General features: G+C 36.1%; 1 protein-coding gene and 1 long non-coding RNA gene across 8 annotated transcripts in view; both read right to left on the minus strand.

Annotated features, from left to right (window-relative positions):
* Positions 1–19,452, minus strand: part of LOC309656178 — a 33,566-nt gene extending 14,114 nt beyond the window's left edge. The window contains exon 1 of the long non-coding RNA XR_014261208.1: positions 55–19,452. This is a non-coding gene — a long non-coding RNA (uncharacterized lncRNA). The remainder of the gene's footprint in view (positions 1–54) is intronic.
* AKAP6 (A-kinase anchoring protein 6) overlaps positions 1–21,314 on the minus strand; it is a 583,646-nt gene that overhangs the window by 158,963 nt on the left and 403,369 nt on the right. The window lies entirely within an intron of this gene.

A 21,314-nucleotide genomic window follows, 5' to 3' on the forward strand; every position in this document is an offset into this window, starting at 1 on the left:
CGATCTTTTATTTGACAAAGCAGTAGGATCCCAAACAGCAACTTCATGCTTTACCTGAAGCAGTCATAAATGTAGCAACAGTGCAATTGTCTGGCTGAAAGTTAAAAATTCACTCATTTCCACTTCAGTCAATAAAGGTTTTTAGTTGTTTTGCAAACACTTAAAGAGTATTTTCAACTTAGAAAACATCCTAGCATCTTATCAGGTGTGCTGGGCCTTGTAAGGGATGGAGATAAGGCCTTTAAGGAGTTTCTAGTTAGCAAAAGACACAGATTGTAACAGGTAATTATAATGCAAGGCAGAATGGCATAAAAAAAATAAGAGCAACAAAAAGGAGCTAATAGTACATTGGAAATACGTGGAAGAGATGGTATTTCCACTGGGTCTTAGTGGATGAACAGAATTTTGACCAGCAGACAAGAAATAAATACAGTTAGGCTAAAAAGAGCCTTCAGAAATGAACTTACCAAACTCCACTGTACTTCATATAATCACTGATATTTTGCACCCCTAAGAGTGTTATTTAAGTTTTCAATGCAGTTAACTGAAACCCTACTAGATGCAAATCAAAAGTTTCAGCCTTAATTGAGATATTTTGAAAACTGAACCCACTGCTTCAGGCAGGTGCTACATGAGATTCCATTAATATAGGTAATTAACATTAGCCTCTGCTTTAATTAACATGCACACTTTAATTAGCAAAGCATTAACCAACATTAAAAAATCTGATCTTCGTGCATCACAAAAAACTGCAAAGTTATGACTACTATGTTATTTTTCTCCAAGGCTGTAAATCACAAAACAGCAATCACTTCTGAAGTACACACCAAATTTAAAATATTAAACAGGGAGATATATACAATATGTGTGAAAACCCTATCAAAATGAAAAAGAATGTTCTTTAGAAAATATAGAGCCAACAGCATTCACATTTTAAACATGAATTACATTATAATCTTTCAATGATCATTTGGAGGGCAGAAGACTTTGACTTAAAAGAATCCCCATAGACTGTTATCTTCCTTATATGAAATAAACAAATGACTATAATAGAGTTAACAATGTGACTACCTCCTAACCTCTTCTTATCCTTTCCAGGGACCAAAGAAAGCATCAGGTGTAATGTCATTTAATACCTAAGGTTTCAAACTAGCAAAAATTTCATTTTTAAAACAACCTATCTTGCCTTGTTTTATCTTAAAGAGCCACATGCATTGGAATAGTTCTTTACTGTCAACCTACCATGTACTGAACCACCAATAATTACTTACTAAGAACGTATTTTTGTTAAACACAAAATTGACTTTCATGTTATTTCTTTACTATGATCAAGTAGATGTGCCAATTTTCAACTACTATTAATATTTTGTTAATATTCTACATTACCTTTTTTTTTTATCATTTTAATGAAAACAGCTTCATCTTTATATGGAATAAACGGTACCCACGTGACACACCACTGTATTCTTTTGTCCCAAGACATACTAAAATTATAGTAAAAACATTACAAGCCTTTTAAAACCCACATTTACAGAAAAAGCAATCATATCCTGATTAAGCATTAAGAAAAACATTCATAATATTGCACAAAATTAAAATAACTAAGTCCCCACTGATCTCCTACTGTGTGTAAGGCAGTATTTTAGACAGAAAAACCCAAGTGACCATGACAAAAGTGTCCCTCATGAGCTTACATTCAAATCTGAAACTGAAAATACCAGAAATCACAGCCATTGTGGTAAAAGTTGGTGCAATGAGAGAAAAAGCAGCGGCCTCCACTATTAGATTTGTAGGCTCGCTCATCTGCTGTCTTAAGCAGTTACTAACGTTGAAATTGCTTGTTCCCAGTGACTTCAGAGAGAGTTGGGTCTGTTCCCACCATCGGCCACTTCACCACGGCTTACCACACAGTGTCAGCAGAAGTCAGTATTTTTACCCTTCACTCTCTGAGCTCCTTTTCAGCTGGCAAATTGGGCAGTGAATGTTTCTTGGGTTTGCAAAGCTGTTCTCCAAGCTGTTACAGTGAATTCCTTGCCCCATTCTCCTATGGCAAATCAGGGTCTGGGCTCCCGGGAGACCATGCAGGAGCCAGGTGTCCTCCCTGGATCAGTGCTGAGGGCAGTGCCTGGAAACAGGTGCAAGGGCACCTCTCAATTCTGTTTAAGTGAATTTGAAAAGCCTTTATCAAATTCTTCCTCTGTTCTGGAGATTATGACAAAATTCCTTATATAGGGTGGCCATATATCAGTATTACCTATGCTCTTCCCATTAAATTCACTTGGGCTTTCATGCAGGAAAGGTACACAAGCAGGAGAGACATAAGCACAGAACCCTGATTTAGAAATGTGTGACAGATCTTCACAAACATCCCTCCTGGTTTTAAGTTCCGAGGTCTTTCCTAGAGAAGTCCTCCAGTGTTCCAAGAGTGGACCCATTGCACCCAGCGCTGTGCCATTTGTTTAACTGCATATAAACATTTAAGACAAAGGCCTAACAGTGAAAATTCACTCTCCACTGAATTGATTTTCTCTCCTCCTCACTCTGAAGTAATGTTTCTTAGACCACCAGCTTCAAAATCAGCCTGTGGGCTCACTAAAATGCAGATTCTGAGGCCCAGTTAGGAGGAAATGAATCCTAGTTTCTGGGGGTGGGTCATTTTTAACCAGCACATCCAGGTAATGCTTACTCAGAGTAAATCTGGAGAACCTCTGAGAGAGAGAAACCACAGTCCCCTACTTATCATATTATAGGAGATGGTCCTGAAAATAAGCAAAATAGTCCATATCTAGTTGCGTAACTTCCATATAGATTAATGTGGAAGAAAAAAATAAGTTTTTAGGGGCAAGATTTGTTAAAATTGAGTCACTTTTGACAATTTACAAAATTTGATGGGCAGATAATAAAAGTCACATAAAAATAGAAATATTTATGTTCACTTTGAATATATTTTTATAGTCATCTCTGCTGTAGATATAGATATTGCTTCATAAACACATTTTAAGCATGGAGTTTTCAAATACATTTCTTAAAAAAAAAAAAATCAAAGTTAGCTCCACTCTACTTTTATTACATTTACTTCAGCAATAGATGGCTGAATCTTTATCATGTTTCATATCAACCAACTCCTCATGATTTTCACAGAAATAATTAAAAGAGGTTTATCTTGAGAGAAACAGACTAATCTTAAAAGAGATAGATTTAACATACATTGACTTTCTTTAGATTTCTGATTATATTCCGGAGGACATGATCACCACAAATCTGGGAAAATAGGTTCAACTCACCCTCCTAGACAAAAAGGTTAGGAGGGCAGAAAAGGTTTTCCCCATTTTGACCCTAATCTCCTTTTTCAGTCTTATCTCCCATTACCTTCTACACAATCTTCTTCCCCAGGCCATTTGTCTATTCATCATGGCTCCTAACTAGAAGCTTTCTACTCCTGAGTCTTTGCAAGCAACATTTCTCCTCCATGAAACACTTTCTTTAGTCTTCTCTCTCACTTAGATAAAACCAAAAAGTCCTCTGGGACTTCCCTGGCGGTCCAGTGGTTAAGACTTCACCTTCCAATGCAGGGGGTGCGGGTTTGATCCCTGTTCAGGGAGCTAAGATTCCACATGCCTCGTGGCCAGAAAACCAAAACATAAAGCAGAAGCAGCATTGTAACAAATTTAATAAAGACTTTAAAAATGGTCCACATCAAAAAAAATCTTAAAAAAAAAAATTCCTCGAAGGGCCAACACTAACACCTCCCCAATTCCAAATCTTGCGCCTCTATTCTTCCACTGTGTATCACTGGCCACCTTGCACTGGTAAAGATCTATTTGCTCAGGTGTGTAAGTCTTCTTTTCCGAATTAAGTCACAATCTTCTTATAGTCAAGGAATCTCCCAAAGCATTTAGAACCTTGCCTCACACATCAGAGTTACCTGAAAGCTTGATATCAACATTTTAAAAGATTGAGTCCTGGAAATGTAATGTAAAACATGATGGCTACGGTTAACAATACTGTACTGTATATTTGAAAGTTGCTAAAGGAGTAGATCTTTAACAATCTTATCACAAAGAAAAAAACCTTCGTAACCATGTAAGGTGATGGATGTTATCTAATATTATTGTGGCAATCATTTTGCAATATGTACATATATGAAAACATTATGTTGTACATCTTAAACTTATACAATTTTGTATGTCAATTATATCTGAATAAATCTAGAAAAATAAAGAATACCTTAAAATCAAATAAATGAATAATAAAAAGATTTACTAAAAGATACAATAATAAATTATTCAAATATGGTATAGGGTTTATCCTTTAGTTTGAGTTATAGTTAACATTTTTCACCCAAAATCCACATGAGAACCAGATATAGATTCACATAGGTCACAGATGTCACCAAGGTAGAAGAAGAATAATAGAATGTTAGTGACTAGGTAAGTACTGAGGTGAAAGAAGTTAAATTAGCAGCATCATAGGCTGGTACAGTTGAAGTTGACTTCAACTTTTTTATAATACTCAATTTCTGAAAAATAGTTTCAGAATAATAGCTACTATTGAGGAAAACTACACAAAAGTGTAAAAGTGCTTTACTATCTACCCCTAACTCTGAACAATAATGATATGTTTATTGTGTTAGGGAGGAAAATTTTTCCCTTTTCTCTTTCTAGGTTCTTTGGTTGGCCTAATAATTAAATTGACATAAGACAGATTAACAGGAGGAAAACAAATTTAATTATGTACATACAGGAGCCCCACAAAGACATGAGACTCAAAGGCAGTCAGGCATTGAGGCTTAAATACCATCCTGAGGTAAGGAGAAGGGGGTAGGGTCTTGGGGCTTCAAAGGTGAGGAAGACAATTCACAGGAAGATGAGATCAAATGTTTGATAAACAAATGTTTACCATGCCATGCAGACAAGTCTTTCTGATATAAAAAGTTATCTCTGGTAATAGCTGGCTTCCTGGTACTGGCCTCCTTCTAAATTCTTTCAGGAAGATAAGGGAGAAGAAGTTTTTTCTGAGTCTGTTGGGTCTTAATGGCCTTCTGCTCAAAACAATCCACATGCCAAAGTGGCACACTGGGGTGGCATATTCTGCTCTCCCACAGTTGCAATCTGTAGTATCTTACTGAGTAGAAGGTATACAGATATACAGTTGTATACAATCCTCAAAGTGTCAACTCTATCTACCATTCCTTAAAAGTAACCCAGAAATATCAATATTGCCTAAACTAGAGATAAGTGAAAGACAAACAGTAAAGACACTGAAAATACAAAGTGTGATTACTTCTCACATCCATCCATCCACACGGCATAAATTAACATAGCAGCATCACCCTGGCCTTTAAAACTATATATTACTTTGTATTTATCCCCCACATATTTCTGAATGATAGACAATTACTTTAGGGAACAATTTTTTGTTTTACTGACTATTTTTCTTTTTTTCCTTTCCTTTCTATCTCTTTCTTCTTCTCTCCCATTTTTTCCCTTTCCTCTCAAAAATGAAAATATATGAATGAATAGGCATCACCATTGAATTGAACAGTATCATCAGGGTAGAAGGTAATTGATGAGAAAAGAAAGGATGATAATAAAGGATCTCACCCAATTATAACTGAAACAGGAGGGAAGGGAGCAGGGTACAACCTTTAAAAGAATGACATAGACATAGGACATGACAAAAACTGGTTAGAACCACCTAGGTCCAAGATGGCGGAAGATTTGACTTCCAGTGGACCTTGAGCCTCATTATACACTCATTGTAATACATTAGCATGCTAAGTGACATACCCACCAGCGCCATGACAGTTCCAAGGCCAACCATCAAAGATCAAAAAGTGGGTGGTGGCCCAATTCCTAGAAATCTCCACCCCTTCCCCAAAATAGTTGGAATAATCCTCCCACTCATTAGCCTATGAAATTACCCAGTCCATAAAAACTACTCATCCCATATTTCAGGGCCTCTCGCCTTCTGAGATGGCCCACACTCTGTCTGTGGAGTGTGTTTCCCTCTAAATAAATCCACTTCTTACTCAGCACTTTGTCTCTCACTGAATTCTTTCTGTCCCTAGGCATCAAGAACCTGAGCTTCATTAAGTCCTAAGACCAGCTGTGTGATCTCAAAAGACCGTGAGTTCAAGTCCCAATCTGAGTAGCTTGGTTTCATAACCACTAACTCTCTCTCTCTCTCCCTTCCTCCCTCTCTCTCCCTTTCTCTCTCCTAAGAGAATGAATAACATCATTCAGATAAAGAGTATGTGTTTCTGTGGCAAAACATGGCAGAATCAGTGGGCTACTCTGTCCCTTCAAGGAATTTGTAGGGATCTCCTAAAAATCAAGAAGAATCATATGTGAATATTTTACAATATATAAAATGAATTGAAACTTGAATTCTGTCCTTAATTGAACATTAAAATTAAGCTTTATGGTAAAACCATAGTGATTTTTATGCTTACCAATTTATAAAATATTTTATTACAAAAATGGACTTTATATCTTAATTCAAATTAAAGTATTCCAATAAAACTCATTTTCTGATGAGATAGAAATCTGACAGTTAACTGTTTCTTAATCTGCTGCATATTCATGCTTTTCCTGATAGTTACTTCTATTTCAATACTCAATTTTACCCATTGATACAGTATTTCTGTTGATGAATTTTTCTGAATTCAACTCTTTTTAAAAAATAAATAAATTTATTTATTTATTTATTTATTTTTGGCTGAGTTGGGTCTTTGTTGCTGCACACTGGCTTTCTCTAGCTGCGGTGAGCGGGGCTACTCTTCATTGCAGTGCGCAGACTTCTCATTCTGGTGGCTTCTCTTGTTGCAGAGCACGGGCTCTAGGCGTGTGCAGGCTTCAGTAGTTGTGGCTCATGGGCTCTAGAGCGCAGGCTCAGTAGTTGTGGTGTATGGGCTTAGTTGCTCCGTGGCATGTGGGATCTTCCTGGACCAGGGTTCGAACCTGTGTCCCCTGCATTGGCAGGTGGATTCTTAACCACTGCGCCACGAGGAAAGCCCTGAATTCAACCCTCAGTTTGCATTTTCATCATCAAAATATTTTACAACCAAAATTTAAGTAATAAATAAGAGTGAAGCTGCAAGTCCTACATATGTTATTTTGTTAATTTATAGAAGTCCTTAGAATATGATTCTTTTGTATCCTTTTTTATTGTATAAAAATAGCTACTTAATAATATTTCTAACTGTGTACAAGGTATCTTCCTAAAATACTATAGTGTGATATGTCTCACTCTTAAGTAATAAGCCCACAAAATTGTGTGTTTTGTTTTGATTTAATTGGTTTGTTGCATTTGTGATTGGGTTCTTCCTAATTCACTTTCTCATAGAGGAGAAAATTCTCATTTTAGTCAAAGCCATTTCATTCCATGATAGAACATCCCCTAGGGGAGCCCTTAGGGTATGAAAAATATGCTGTAGGACAGTGTCAGGAAAACAGACCCAGAATGTCAGTGGTGCAGGCTTCAGAGTCCAACTTTTGTGAAACTAGAGTTTGTAATGGCCTCGCAAAGTCCCCCAGCCACTTGCAAATGACATACCAATATTAAATTGAGCATGATGTTATTTAAAAGAGGAAATTACACAGCAGATATATAGCTGCTAAAAATTATGGGCATTTTATAGGGAAAAATCTGATTTTTAATAATGGTCTGAAATAATGACTTTAAGTTTGAGCAATCAGTAAGAGTTTAAGGTACAATGGTTTCCAATTAGACTTGTGCACATGGCAGAAGAACCCAAATGGCCCAAGACATGGGTCTTCTAATTTGTTACTATGAGTCTGCACAGGTTTTTAATGGTCAGAAACCTGTAAGTTGCCACTCATTCAACTTGCATGAACTTGAAATGATAGAAATCAATTCTTTCATTTTTCTGTTGAACATATCATGACCATAAACAAAAAAATGAGGCAATCTTTCATTTGCTCTTGTTTTGCTAACACAGAGACCAGAAAGAGCAGATGAACAAATACACACCTGTTACTGCCTACTCAACAATTTCATTATGTTCTTAAAGATAAATATCATCATTCCCATTACATAGATGAGGAAATTGATACACAAGCCGTATTTATAGATTAACAAAAGAAAGAGGAGCGGAAAAAAAATGGCCAAACATGGTACTTACATTTTCAATGGTAGAATACCTAAATTGAGGCCAAACATGTACCATGTAGCATTTAGAAGTTAGAATAGATCACTGGTATGTCCTTAAAAGGCAAACTACTCTAAGTTATGTTGGGCTTCTTGCACAGTACACAGCTAAGCTGCCTCAGGATGAACTACCGCAGAGTAAACTGCTTATACTTGTTTGCATTGCACACGACTTTAACATTTACGGAGTTTCATTTGAGAAAAGAAGAATGAGACACCAATAATAAGTAATCTTTTTAAACTCTAACTCTGAAATTTATGGCTATGAGACAAACTCAGATCTACAAAATTAAAATAAAATCCCAAACCCTAGATAATTAGTTCAGCATCTATGTTAAAGTAAGAGAGAACAAGAGCCCCTCTTAAGGCCTATTTTTAAAAGTGATCTATATACAATGTGAGCACTGTGTGCTGCTTAGAGAAACCCTGTGTCTCCATCAAAGACCAGGAAGTTTTCTCTACAACACATTTTCTGCCTTCTCTCCATTTGTTAAACCAGCTGAAAATCATTGACCAAACCATTCTGCAAAACTAGCTTAGTGACCAACCAGCTCTTACCTTTTTATATCATTCTTATGAAATCCAGGTCACTTTAGAAAGGTGTTGTGGGCTTCCCTGGTGGCGCAGTGGTTAAGAATCCGCCTGCCAATGCAGGCGACATGGGTTTGATCCCTGGTCCAGGAAGATCCCACAGGCCGTGGAGCAACTAAGCCCGTGCGCCACAACTACTGAGCCTGAGCTCTAGAGCCCCCAAGCCACAACTACTGAGCCCGCGAGTCACAACTACTGAAGCCCGTGCGCCTAGAGCCCATGCTCCACAACAAGAGAAGCCACTGCAATGAGAAGCCTGCGCACCGCAAGGAAGAGTACCCCTGCTCACTGCAACCAGAGAAAAGCCCGCGCACAGCAACAAAGACCCAATGCAGCCAAAAATAAATAAATAAATAAATAAATAACTCCCTTTACAAAGATGTTGTATAAAATTCACCATAAATTATTTAAAGTGATTTGTTTACTATTGCATATTCTGTATTTGCATCCTAAATTTTCAGACTGTTAAAACATATTTAATTCATATTTATAAAAAAGCAGAAGTAATGCCTGACTTGCAGTAAGAAAAAAAACAAATGTCTCTTTAACTTTATAAGTGATAAGCACAAAATAAAAATAAAATTACACTGGAATCTATTGTCGCCTTTCAGTTACTGTCTTAGAAATATAAAGATATTTGTAGAAATTTAATGAAAACTTTTCAGCACAATTAAATGTAAAATAAGTTTTAACATGCATTTCTCCTGCCAATTGGCATATGTAATAGAAAAATGGTACAGAATAGGTTAAACAGTCTAAAAGGATTTTAACCTTAAATTTGGCAGAAGTTAAATGGCTGTGACATTGGGTTCTTCTGCTTTATTCCAGCTAGTAATCCACCCTCAAAGTTCCTGTCAGGTAAATGACCTTGTATTTCATTAACTGATAATTAAATGGATTTATTCCACTAACGGTTTTAATTAAAATGCTAGAAATATTGATTACCCCTCTCATCCTTATTCCCCCAGATGAAAAAAAGGTTTTAGGAATGTTTATTTAGAGAAGACAGAGAATTAAATTAGATTGAATCTCTATGAGACCCAAAGACTGGTTCTTTCATTTCTGCTGCTCAAGCAGAAAAAGGTTTCAATTTTTTGATGTTTGATTAATTATTTTGAAATCCATTTATGCTTACCTTGGTGTTTAATTAAAAATGTCATTTTTAGCATAATTAAATTGGCTATCTGTGGAAGACTAACTTCAAACTTATATTTTAAAAATGCAATGCCTTTTTTTTTGGTAAAAGAAACTTTTTAGTTATTCGCTTTTTTTGGTAGAGATACTGCCTCATGAATGAAAAACTAAGGAGAGCTGGAGCTTAATTGGATTTCCTACATTTGAATATTAGGCCACATATGCTTATGACTAGTCTAGGTTTATTTGGCTGTGCTCTTTAATCCATTAGTGATTCATTCATTCTAACAAATACAGAGTATGCTCTTCCAAATGTGCTGGATTTCACAGTGTTTACACTGACAAAATGTACCTCATAAAAGCTGTCTTCAGCATGCTTGGGTGCTTTTCTACAGCACTGATTCAAGTACGTTAAGATACAGTTTCTACTGTCAGTTCTGTCAAAGCACATCCAGGCAACTGGAAACCGTTTTTGCTCAACATCAGACCTGATAATGACAAACTGGGAAGCGTAATAAACAGGAAAGGAAGGCCCAATCCTTCTTGCTTAAGGCACTTGACCAAAAGGAAATGTACTCCTATCTGTTCCTCAAAAAGGCAATTCTAAAAATGATCACCATTATTATTTATGAAACAGTGCTAAAAAACTAATTTCTACATAGGTGAATAGTAATTCATAAGAAAACCACAATCAAAGAAGTAACTAATGGAAACCAAATCTTACTCAAGACTGAGATATTTTGTTGTAGCTTTTAAACCAAAACCAGCTCAAATCAACATATTTTCTAAAATGTCTGCTTTTTAAACAACTCTTCCTAAATTCTCCTCTAGCTAAGTTTGGGCCTTAATGCATAGTCCTGGCTTGCTGAAGTCACAGAAATGAGAACACATGCAATTCTCATGTTCATGACTGCTGAAGCTTCAAGAACTGAAGTAGCCATTTGCATTATTTTAAATGGAAAGGCAGTAAATGGAGAAATAGTGATCTAAAGACTCTAGACGAATTCCCATTTTGGCGCACTTTCATATATCACTATTTGGGTGTTTTTTAAAAATTTATTTTATAGCTTACAGGTATATCTTCTCAGGGCATACTTGCATAGTTTCTCTTCTGATGGAAAAAGGCAAGTATAGTCATACTGATAATATAATTCTTTGAATTCTTCAATTAATTCCAGAAGGGCTTTTGAATATGTTTGTGCTCTGAATAAAAAGGCATATTTCATAGAGCTGGGCAGAGTAGATGGTGGTGGCTAATGCTCCACTGACATGAAGTTCAGAGCTTCAATTGCTAAAAAGAATAGTAACTTTTAGCACTCATCTACCTAAATTATACTAGTGGTGCCAACATCTATTAGCTAGATTTTAGCAGTCTAATTTAGACTGTGTGGATTTTCTCAAAGATTGTTACAAGTCATTGATATATCTTCATTCTGTCTTATTATCAGAACAAAATCTTGGCTAAAGCTTTTACCAGACAGCTTCATTCAACTTACTGAATGGGAGAAAGTATTTGCAAATGATACGACAGGTAAGGGGTTCATATCCAACATATATAAATAGCTCATACAACTCAACATCAAAAAACCAAACAACCCGATTAAAAAATGGGCAGAAGAACTGAATAGACATTTTTCCAAAGAGGAAATGCAGACGGCCAACAAGCACATGAAAATATGCTCAACATTGCTAATCATCAGGGAAATGCAAATCAAAACCACAAAGAGATATCACCCCACACCTGTGAGAATGGCTATCATCAAAAAGAAGACAAATAACAAGTGTTGGCACGGATTTGGAGAAAAGGGAACCCTCATACACTATTGGTAGGAATGTAAATTGGTGCAGCCACTGTGGAAAACAGTAGGAGGTTTCTGAAAAAAATAAAAATAGAACTACCATATGGCCCAGCAATTCCACTCCTGGCTATTTATCTGAAAAACACAAAAACACTAATTCAAAAAGATACATGCACCCCAATGTTCATAGCAGCATTATTTACAATAGCCAAGACATGGAAGCAACCTAAGTGTCCATCAACAGATGAATGGATAAAGAAGATGTGGTATATATACAATGGAACACTACTCAGCCATAAAAAAGAATGAAGTTTTGCCATTTGCAGCAACATGGATGGACTTGGAGTGCATTATGTGAGGTGAAATAAATCAGATAGAGAAAGATAAATACTGTATGATATCATTTACATGTGGAATCTAAAAAATAGAACTAGTGAAAATAACAAAAAAGAAGCAGACTCACAGATATAGAGAACAAACTAGTGGTTACCAGTGGGGAGAGGGAAGTGGGGAGGGGCAATATAGGGGTAGGGGAGTAAGAGGTACAAACTATTAGATATAAAATAAGCTACAGGTATATATTGTATAACATGGGGAATATAGCCAATATTTTATAATAACTATAAATAGAGTATAACCTTTAAAAATTGTGAATCACTCTATTGCACACCTGTAACATAATATTGTACAGCAACTACACTTCAGTAAAATAATAATAATTTTTAAAAACTAAGGATGATACTTAAAGTCTGCTCAGGCTTCCTAAGCAAAAGATAAGGAAAAAGGAAAAAGGTTTATACATTTTCATTAAAAAAGAGGACTAGAAAAAGTGAAAGTAAGCAGGATTCCAAGAGCCTATTTTTCTTACCAGTAAAAGGAAACATATTTGGTCTTACACCTCAGTTTTCTCTTCTAGCAGATGGGAATAATGCCTAAGGAAAAGGATTATGCCTTTCTGAAAGCCCTGGCATCTGCAGATGTAAAGACCAATGAATACCACTTGCAAAATGATAACCGTATCAGTGGTTCAATTTGCATAGAAGAACAAAGACAGAGAGATAAGAGATGTCAGCCTGAGCTACTATACTTGAAAAATGTCATGTTTCATTTTCATAATAATAGGAGCAGGGTTTTTCATAACACCTACCATTTCTGGCATTTAAACAACAACCACTTGTCAAGATTACTGATAATCCTAGCACGTACACCTACTTTTTCCACTACTGTTTTGGGAGAGGGTGACTTGGTATGCCCTCAGACACATACAGAAATATTTTCAAGTTGCCAGTATAGTTTTAGTGCCTTTCCCATGAACTTTAAGAATTGGCCAAGATGAATAACTTTATTTGTATCATTAATATGACGTATTTTAACCTGTCTACATACAGAAGTAGTGCCGTTAACAATTGCAACTTTCTTCAAGGATGCTATGAATCACTGTATTCCTTTTCCCTCTTTTCATGCACCATTGCCACTATCCTACCTTCAGCGGTTTTGCAAGATTTCAGGGAAGATGGAACTAGGGGGCACACATTAGAATTTTATATCAGTTCAAGAAGGGGAGAGAAGAAAGACATAGGAAGCCAGAATGACAGTCACTGAAGGTTCCCTAGGGAAGGTAACACATGTTCTTGTCTCTCACCTGCTAGGCGTGCTAAATCAGTGCAATGATAAGCTAATTTATGAAATATATTTCATTGAAACCTGGACATCTTTACTGTTGCTAGTTCAGCCATTAGAATTTCAGAAATAATGGAAGCCTAATTTTTAAAAAGTAGAAGACTTGAATTTTCTGAAATAACGCTTAGAGTAGATTTTGTATGCAGTTTCAAATTTCTAGCAAAAATAAATGCTACCATGCAGTTGCTTAGCCTGAACCCAGAATCTCTATCTGAATTTCTCTGGAACGTGTCATACCAGCAGTGGATGCCATCATTGACACATTACAGTGTCAAAGTGATTGGGTTTTGGGAAATCCCAATATATATAAATATATCTATTATATGTGTTCTCAGATGTACAACTGCCATTTAGCTCTTTATGATCCTTTACAATGATTTATAACTCAAATGTCCAATCTTGGCTTTTTTTCTGTTTTTTCAAGACACATCTTGACCCATTTTTCTTTAGAACTGTGACTTTAACAAAGCTTTTAGGCCATCATAACCGGAAGAGTGGGCCTAGGGTTGACAGAGCGATTCCAAAGATGTGTGCATCAACGTTTCCAAGTGGGCACAATTAAAATACAATGCCATCGTGGTAGCCCCTGAAACCAATCCTCTTTTGTTAGCAATAGAGCAGATAGCTTCTTGTATAATCAATGCCTTCTCCAAGGAATGGAAAATTAAATGTGGATCAAATTAAAAGCATCTAAGCATAAAATTAGAACCAAAACAGGAATTTCCCATTAAAAAGTGTTATTCAGCCTTGTGTGATATTTTTTGAAGACTCCTTTTCCCTGCCATGCTCTGATCCTCCTGCCAGGTTCCCAAGAATTGTACATAAACAGTGTCTGCTTCCCTTACCATCATCCTGCATCTCTTGCCAGATTAACTTGAATTCAGCACAGCCCTGTTTGAGGCTTGGGAGCTCATCAACACAGGAGTGAGCTTCTTTGTCACTCGTACTAGACTGCCATCAAGAAGCACACAAGGTAGGAGGAGACCAGTTATAAAAAAGATTGTCTGCTTACCCACGAATATATTAGCAATCTGCAGTGATGGGAAAGGAAATGCAGCAAAAGTTCCTGATAGCTTAATGGAATTTAAATAAAATATTCAAGGTTGAAAAACTCCTCAGTGCTACCTTGCTCTTTTAAGTGTGCACCTTTTAGAATGAAATAGTTTTCTCTGATACTATACATACAAATAAATAAGTGGGATTTTATTTAATGACAATTTTTCTATGCACAGAGTCAGAATTTGAGTAGAGCCTAACCTTTTGAGATTAGGTCACTATCAAATATAAATACTATTTGTCTTTAGCTGGATAACAGCACCATCCTAAGCAATATACCAAAGTATGTTTCACAGCAAAGATGATAACAAAAGATTTAGGTTTGTCACAGAAATAAACCTGTAACTGAGAGGTGACTGGTTTGTAATTCTTGTGCAGGAATTATCCACTGATTACGGTAAACACACCTGTTAGTCAAAGACCAGAAGAATCATGACATGGCAGTTTTTCTTTTAAAAAAAGTAGCCCTCTCTTGACAAAAACAAAAGGGAATTTTATTGAGTAATCATATAAAGAACTTCTGCACTCTTTGTGGAAGAAATTGGAGAGATTAAGTGAGAAGGCTAAAAAAGAATTTATATGTGTGGAGAAATACGAATGTTTCAGTATGTGAGAGTTGGTGAGTATAAAGAATGGAGCAAAGGAAACAGAGGCAGAGAGAGGCTATGGGATTAAAAAAATCTTCGTTCCCAAAACACTATAGGGAACTTAAAAGCAATACAAGGCTTTGTTATATAGACTTTGTGTCACTTTATAGAAAAGTAGAAAAATAGTTCAAGTATTTAAAACCCTTTTTAGCTCCTAGGCCAGTAGAACTCTTGGGAACATCCTGGAAACAAAACCCCTTGGGCAGTATTTACAGAGAGATCAAATGAATGTCTCCAGAAACCAGCGCTACCTTAGAGTTTCTTTGCTCCAAGGTCACCAGATAAAACCCAGCCAGGTTACAAATTACTGACAGCTTTCCTCTCTGATGTTGGCTTGGAAACACTTGATAGGAGGAAGAAATGACCCTCACAGAGAAAGCCACTTCTCTGGACATTATTTGACAGGCTTTGGAGGGTAGCAACTTCCCATCCCTACCACCTCTTCAAATTGCTGAAGTGCAATCCCAACTCCATCTGCACTAAGATCTATGTAGATGTTGGGCTTACAATGCCTCTGTATCCTTCTGTGGCAAATAGATCACCAAACTAAATCAGACCATTTAACATCAAATGATCTGTTGGAAATGGTCTACTCTAGCAAATGTCACATCCTCAAGGGTCTGCAACTGAGTACCTTTCATAAGTCAAAATTGTGTGCTCTCTATATATGTGTACATATATGAGCATCTATTAATGTAGGGTTCATTAATATTTCAATATATCAGGTGAATATATCTATGAGAAATAGAGGAAAGAGGCAAATAACCAAAGTCAGCATTATGAGTATATTTAAGCCTACATATTGAATCCTAACTGAAGATGAAGAAACATGCATTTTTCATTTCTACTTCAGATGGCCTTGGTCTGGGCAGAGAATCAAGACTAAGTACCAAGTCCATTACAGCTCAAATGTCCATTTACTTAAAGGACATGTCTCTTGCCTTTATGTATTCCCCCCCATGACGCATAGTTGGCAAAAGGCAACACTGTAACCTTTCTTCAACAGCAAAAATGTTTTAAAAAAAGGAAACATTCTCATGCTCATAAATCAGGAGGAGAAAAAGAAGGGGGGCGGGGGAGAAGAAAAGCAGGAGATCAAAAGAGAATGTAGAAAGAAAATGAAGAACCACAGAAAAACAAAAGAGGGGAGGGAGGCAAACAGGACACACCTTTCTTTACATAATAGGTATCCTTGTAGGTGGGTTTCACCATTGGTTCCTACTTTCTCCTTTCAGGGTTAGAAGATTACAAACAGTCATTAGGGTAACACATTGATAAGATAGTCCCTTTCAAGAGATTCAGAGCATTAATCTTCCTTATTATATGTGTTTCAGAGTTATACTGAAATGTACACATTGGTTCTAGTTGTACTAGTAAGTCTTGATTTATCCTCTTATATTGTCATAAAAACTTTTTTATCCTAGTGAAAGAATTCTAATACTATGTGAACTTTAATTGTATTTCCAATTTCCTCGTCATATTGTATTCCCATGGTACAGTATTAACACTGATATACTTTAACTGTGCTTCATGTATAAATTTATACACACAGAGGCATATGAATTTTTTAATGGGATTTACCTGAGTAATGCTAATAGGGAGCCACACATGTAAATCCTTGTGCATTGAAATGAAAATATATCTCTACATATTCTCAAATAAGGTTTCTTGGGGGTTCATTTAATGTTTGTGGGGAATTCATTTATATTTGTAACCAGTTCTAATCACTTGAAGGTCACAGCATTTGGAGTAATTCTTAAATGCTTGTTTCTGTGGTGAATGAATAGAATAAACTATGTTCAAATTTGTTGCTTTCCTCAAAGCCCATTCAAAAATGAGATGCCTAATTTTAAGGACATTTTCCCCCTATTTAAAAAAATAAATCAACTTTGTGAAAGAAAACATGTATAGCTACCAAGTATGTATAGGTTCAAAAGTTTTTCTATTGCCTGAAATAGATATGCAAGAAATTACATTAAAGTTTTAAACAGAAACAGAAGTTTTCAGTCAATGTAGATAAAAATCTATTAGAGATAAAATTGTTTTGACAAAAACTGTGTAACTACAATGCCACTGGCTGCAAGCCTATTATTGAATGCAAGTGAAAAATAAGAATAGCACTCCTGAAGGGGGCATTTCTAAAGTGACACAAAATAAACACAGCCATTTCAGTATAATTTTTCACATTAATTATGTTCTCTTATCGGAGATGTATAACTAGCCAAGTATAACAGCAATAACAAGATAGCACCGAAGTTATTTTGCAAACAGGAAAAAGCAAATAAAATAATACTGATATGCTAGTTATTAGATTACTAGCCTTTTATCTTGTAGAATAGCTTCCCTGAACAAAAAGACTATATTAATCATTTCTGTTCCTCTCAGTAAATGATATTGCATTTCTGGAAAAACAATGTTAACAGTCTTTCTCCTTAAAGATACCTTCATTCATTTGCTGATTTGCCATTTCCAAATCTCCAGCTACTAAGAACATTTTCAAAAACAACTTTCAGCATAAGAACGCTGGCTTTTTTTTTCTCTCTCTCTCTTGCCAGGTTAAAATGCAATACCCTAAAAACAAAATGTTCCCTGCTTTCTTTAATGGAACCCTTGCACCCTGTTATTTACAATTTTATCAAGCATGAACCTATGGATTATACCATTTTTAGTCTGCTCAAATAAATTCTCCTTTACTCAAGTTCTAATTGTAGCTCTCCGTTATTTCTCACAGAGTGAAATGTAGGGACCACACTGAATTTAACCAATCTCCATCAAGAGTCTTTGAGATTTGTCCTGTGGAGGCCATCGTTTTTGTCCATTAATCTTAGAAATAATCCCAAAGTTCAAGTCAAGCAGGCTTGGTTAATATAAGTCCTTTAGTTTTTCACCCAGAAGACAGAAGTTCTCTTTCTCTTTGCCTGAACATCCTAGCTTTCAGATTTTCTTTATTGTAGAGTATATTATTATATCTTCCACTTCTTCCATTTATATAATTTGTATTCTTCTTTTTGCACTCAGATCTACCCTTCTATACACGGAGCATGCCAGATTTAATCAAATTATATTACCTGATTACTCATTACCGTCACAGAGAGGAGATGGGCATATTTTTCTTTATTAGTCTCAAAATATTATTTTTAGTGAAGGACAAACTCAAAAGAACCTCCCAGGGAGTAGAAGAGTAGTAATCTATTTCTCCTGCATCCCCACTAAAAATGGTATCCACGACATGTCTTAAAAGAAAGCTGAGGATTCTCTGGGTAGAACATCCGGTGGCAATAGTTTATGGAAACATGCCACCAAAAAGTCATCAAAGGAAAATGGCAGAAGCTAATGATTCCTTGCTATTTCATATCTTTGGATTTCTGTTTGTACACTTCTGTTTGTTTCTACGTTTTTGTTTGCATACTTTTGTTTGTACATTTTTTTGTTTGTATTTTTCTGTAACGAAGAGTCCCATGCCATTACTACATAGATTCTCAGAGGTAGTATTTCTGTGTTGTTTCTAAATCATATTCTTTGAAGCTTAGCATTCATGTTTTAGAAATCCGATCTCTTTGGGGAATGATAGGATATTAAAATATACCACTAGATGTGTTTAAGACTCTGAATCAATCAAAGGTTATCTGTAAGGGCTAATGTGAGCATAGGTAAGAGATAGTTGGTCTCTATTCACAATGTGAAGCATATAGAAAAACTCATTAATTTTAAGGATTGATTAGAACATATGCTTATGTTTGCATTTATTTATGTAGACATTTATGAATTGTTAAAAATAAAATTATTTCTTTTCATCTCCCTAGATTAGATATGAGGATAATAAAGAAGAAATGTTGAGGAGAAAACTGGAAGGTCATGGACCCCCAAAAAGAACTAAGAGGGCTCATTCCTCCCTAAGGCCTAAATCAAAGCTCTGGAGTGATTTTAAAATGTTTTTTTAAAAATGATTTAATATAGTGAGTTGAGATACATTACATTAGATATAATTAGACCTAGACAGGAAAGGTGGTTCTGAGAAGCTAATGAAATATCATTAAGGTTGAATATAAGATTGTTGATTAGGATAAAGCTAATCCTGATTAGGATAAACAAGATAGGAGCTAGAGATCTTATTTTTCCTCTTATTTATACATTAATTTTGAGTGAAGAAAAGGTACGCTATCTTGCCTTTACTGGAAAGAAAAAATAGACTATTACTGCCTTTACATTTTATTAAAATATTCTCTCGTGACAATAATGTCTTCTCCACTTTATTCTTAGAAAAGACATTTGCCTTGAGATATAGCTACCTTAAGGTAAATGGTATGAATAAAATTAAATTTACTTGCTGTGTCTTTTGCCTTCACAGCAAAGAAGAACTACAAGGCCCTGAGCAGTCTGGCTGCTCCTTCCCTCCCAACTCCCACCCCCAGGCCCCCACCCTCACCAACATACACACAGCATGGCCCTCTTTGCACTCTCTGCTCCAGCCACTATGGAGCCTAATCACCAATACTCTCTCAGCCATAAAAAGATTTTCAGTTTCTCACTCCTCCGCACCTTTTCCTATTTAGTATCTAATCATTATTTAGATCTCCATTCCATTTTGCTACCTTGGTGAACACATGTCTGACCTCCCTGACTAGATCAAAACAACTGCAAGTTCTCCTAACACTCCAGACTTCTCCCTTGTGCTATATTTTTCACAGGTGCAATTTTATTTTTATCTCTGCAAATATTTGACTACATCCCATCTTCCTCAAGCCTCACGAGGGGACAAATCCTATCTGGTTCTGCTCACTATCATTTTCCCCAAAACTTAGTGTGATTTCTAGCACATGGAAGACACTCAATGAATATTTGACAAGTGAATGAATGAATGATTTTCACTTTTTATTGGAATGATTATCGTTGTATAGACACAATTAATTATTAGTTCTACTCTTGAGATAAATGAAGATGGATGCAGCATCCTCTCTACAAAAATTTGATATATACTTGAAACCTTTTCTCCAAGAGTAAATATCTCTGTTCTATGAGCACAAAAATGATTAGCCACAAGTCATAAGATCATGTATACACTTGCAAAAACAACTTAGATATTTCTGGGTCACCAACAGTCCCTTTAATCATCTTCAGGGCTTATTGGTAAGCCTCAATGGATCATAACATTAATTTATTTTGAACCGCTCAATGGCAATAGCATTTAAATACTATTATATACTGCATGTGTGTCAGTTATCCACGCTGACGGCAGAGAACCAAAGTAAATCCTGTATATATGAAACCATCTAGACTTTGAAATTTAGACAGTGTAATTGCTGTATCAGGACCAAAATTCCCACTGAGGCACATAAATTCATAAAGCATTTCATATTCTTTATTGCTCCTTCCTCTATACTTCCATAAGGTATCATGTATTCTCTGATTTTAGTCCATGTTTTTTGCTGGTATTATAGTTATAATTTTGTATATTGTCAGTCTCTTTCCTCACCTATAATGACCTTAGGAGTAGAAACCAAGTTTTGTTCATGGTATACCACCTCCAACACTTTATCCAACCAACAACCAAGCACAGTGCTTTGCTAGTTAAAACACAATACATAAGTTTTAAATGGAGGGAGGAGAAAAAAAATTAAAGAAAGAGAGAGAGAAGAGGAAAACAGAGGGGGGAAAAAGGAGATGGATACAAATGGTGGTCTTTCCATTGATGATACCATTTTGCTTGGATCAGGCCATTAGATAATATCAACTATTTGCAGCAGTTATTTCACAAAAAACTCAGCAATTGTTAAGGTTTCATCACAATATGCCATCATCTATGATTAGATTTTCATTCCTTCTCACTATCTCTCTCCCTCAATTATCTGGCTGAAACATTAATACACAGTGAAATAGTCAAAATGTTGGATGCAGAAGAGAAAAGGAAACAAAGCAGAGGCTATAAAACAGAGTTGAACACACTGTCTATTAGGCCACAGGCTGCTGCCACCCTCCAGTGCCTCTGCCCGTGTCAGAATGGAAGTTTGGGACAAGTGGATCCTACCATGCTTCTTATCCTTGCCATACTTTGATATTCAAAGGAGAGACTCCTTTTCTGTCTTTTCACTTACTCTTACCCCAATTCGGCTCCCAACTCATTTTCCTCTTGACATCCCCACCAGCCTTTTCCTCAGTGGGGGCTGCTCAGCTTCCCCGTTCCACTAACCACAATGTGCACAAGACAGTCTTCCTATTCCCCACAGCCTTTTCCAGA

The sequence above is a fragment of the Balaenoptera physalus genome (assembly GCF_965194825.1).
Source record: "Balaenoptera physalus genome assembly, chromosome: 2".
Classification (NCBI taxonomy): domain Eukaryota; kingdom Metazoa; phylum Chordata; class Mammalia; order Artiodactyla; family Balaenopteridae; genus Balaenoptera; species Balaenoptera physalus.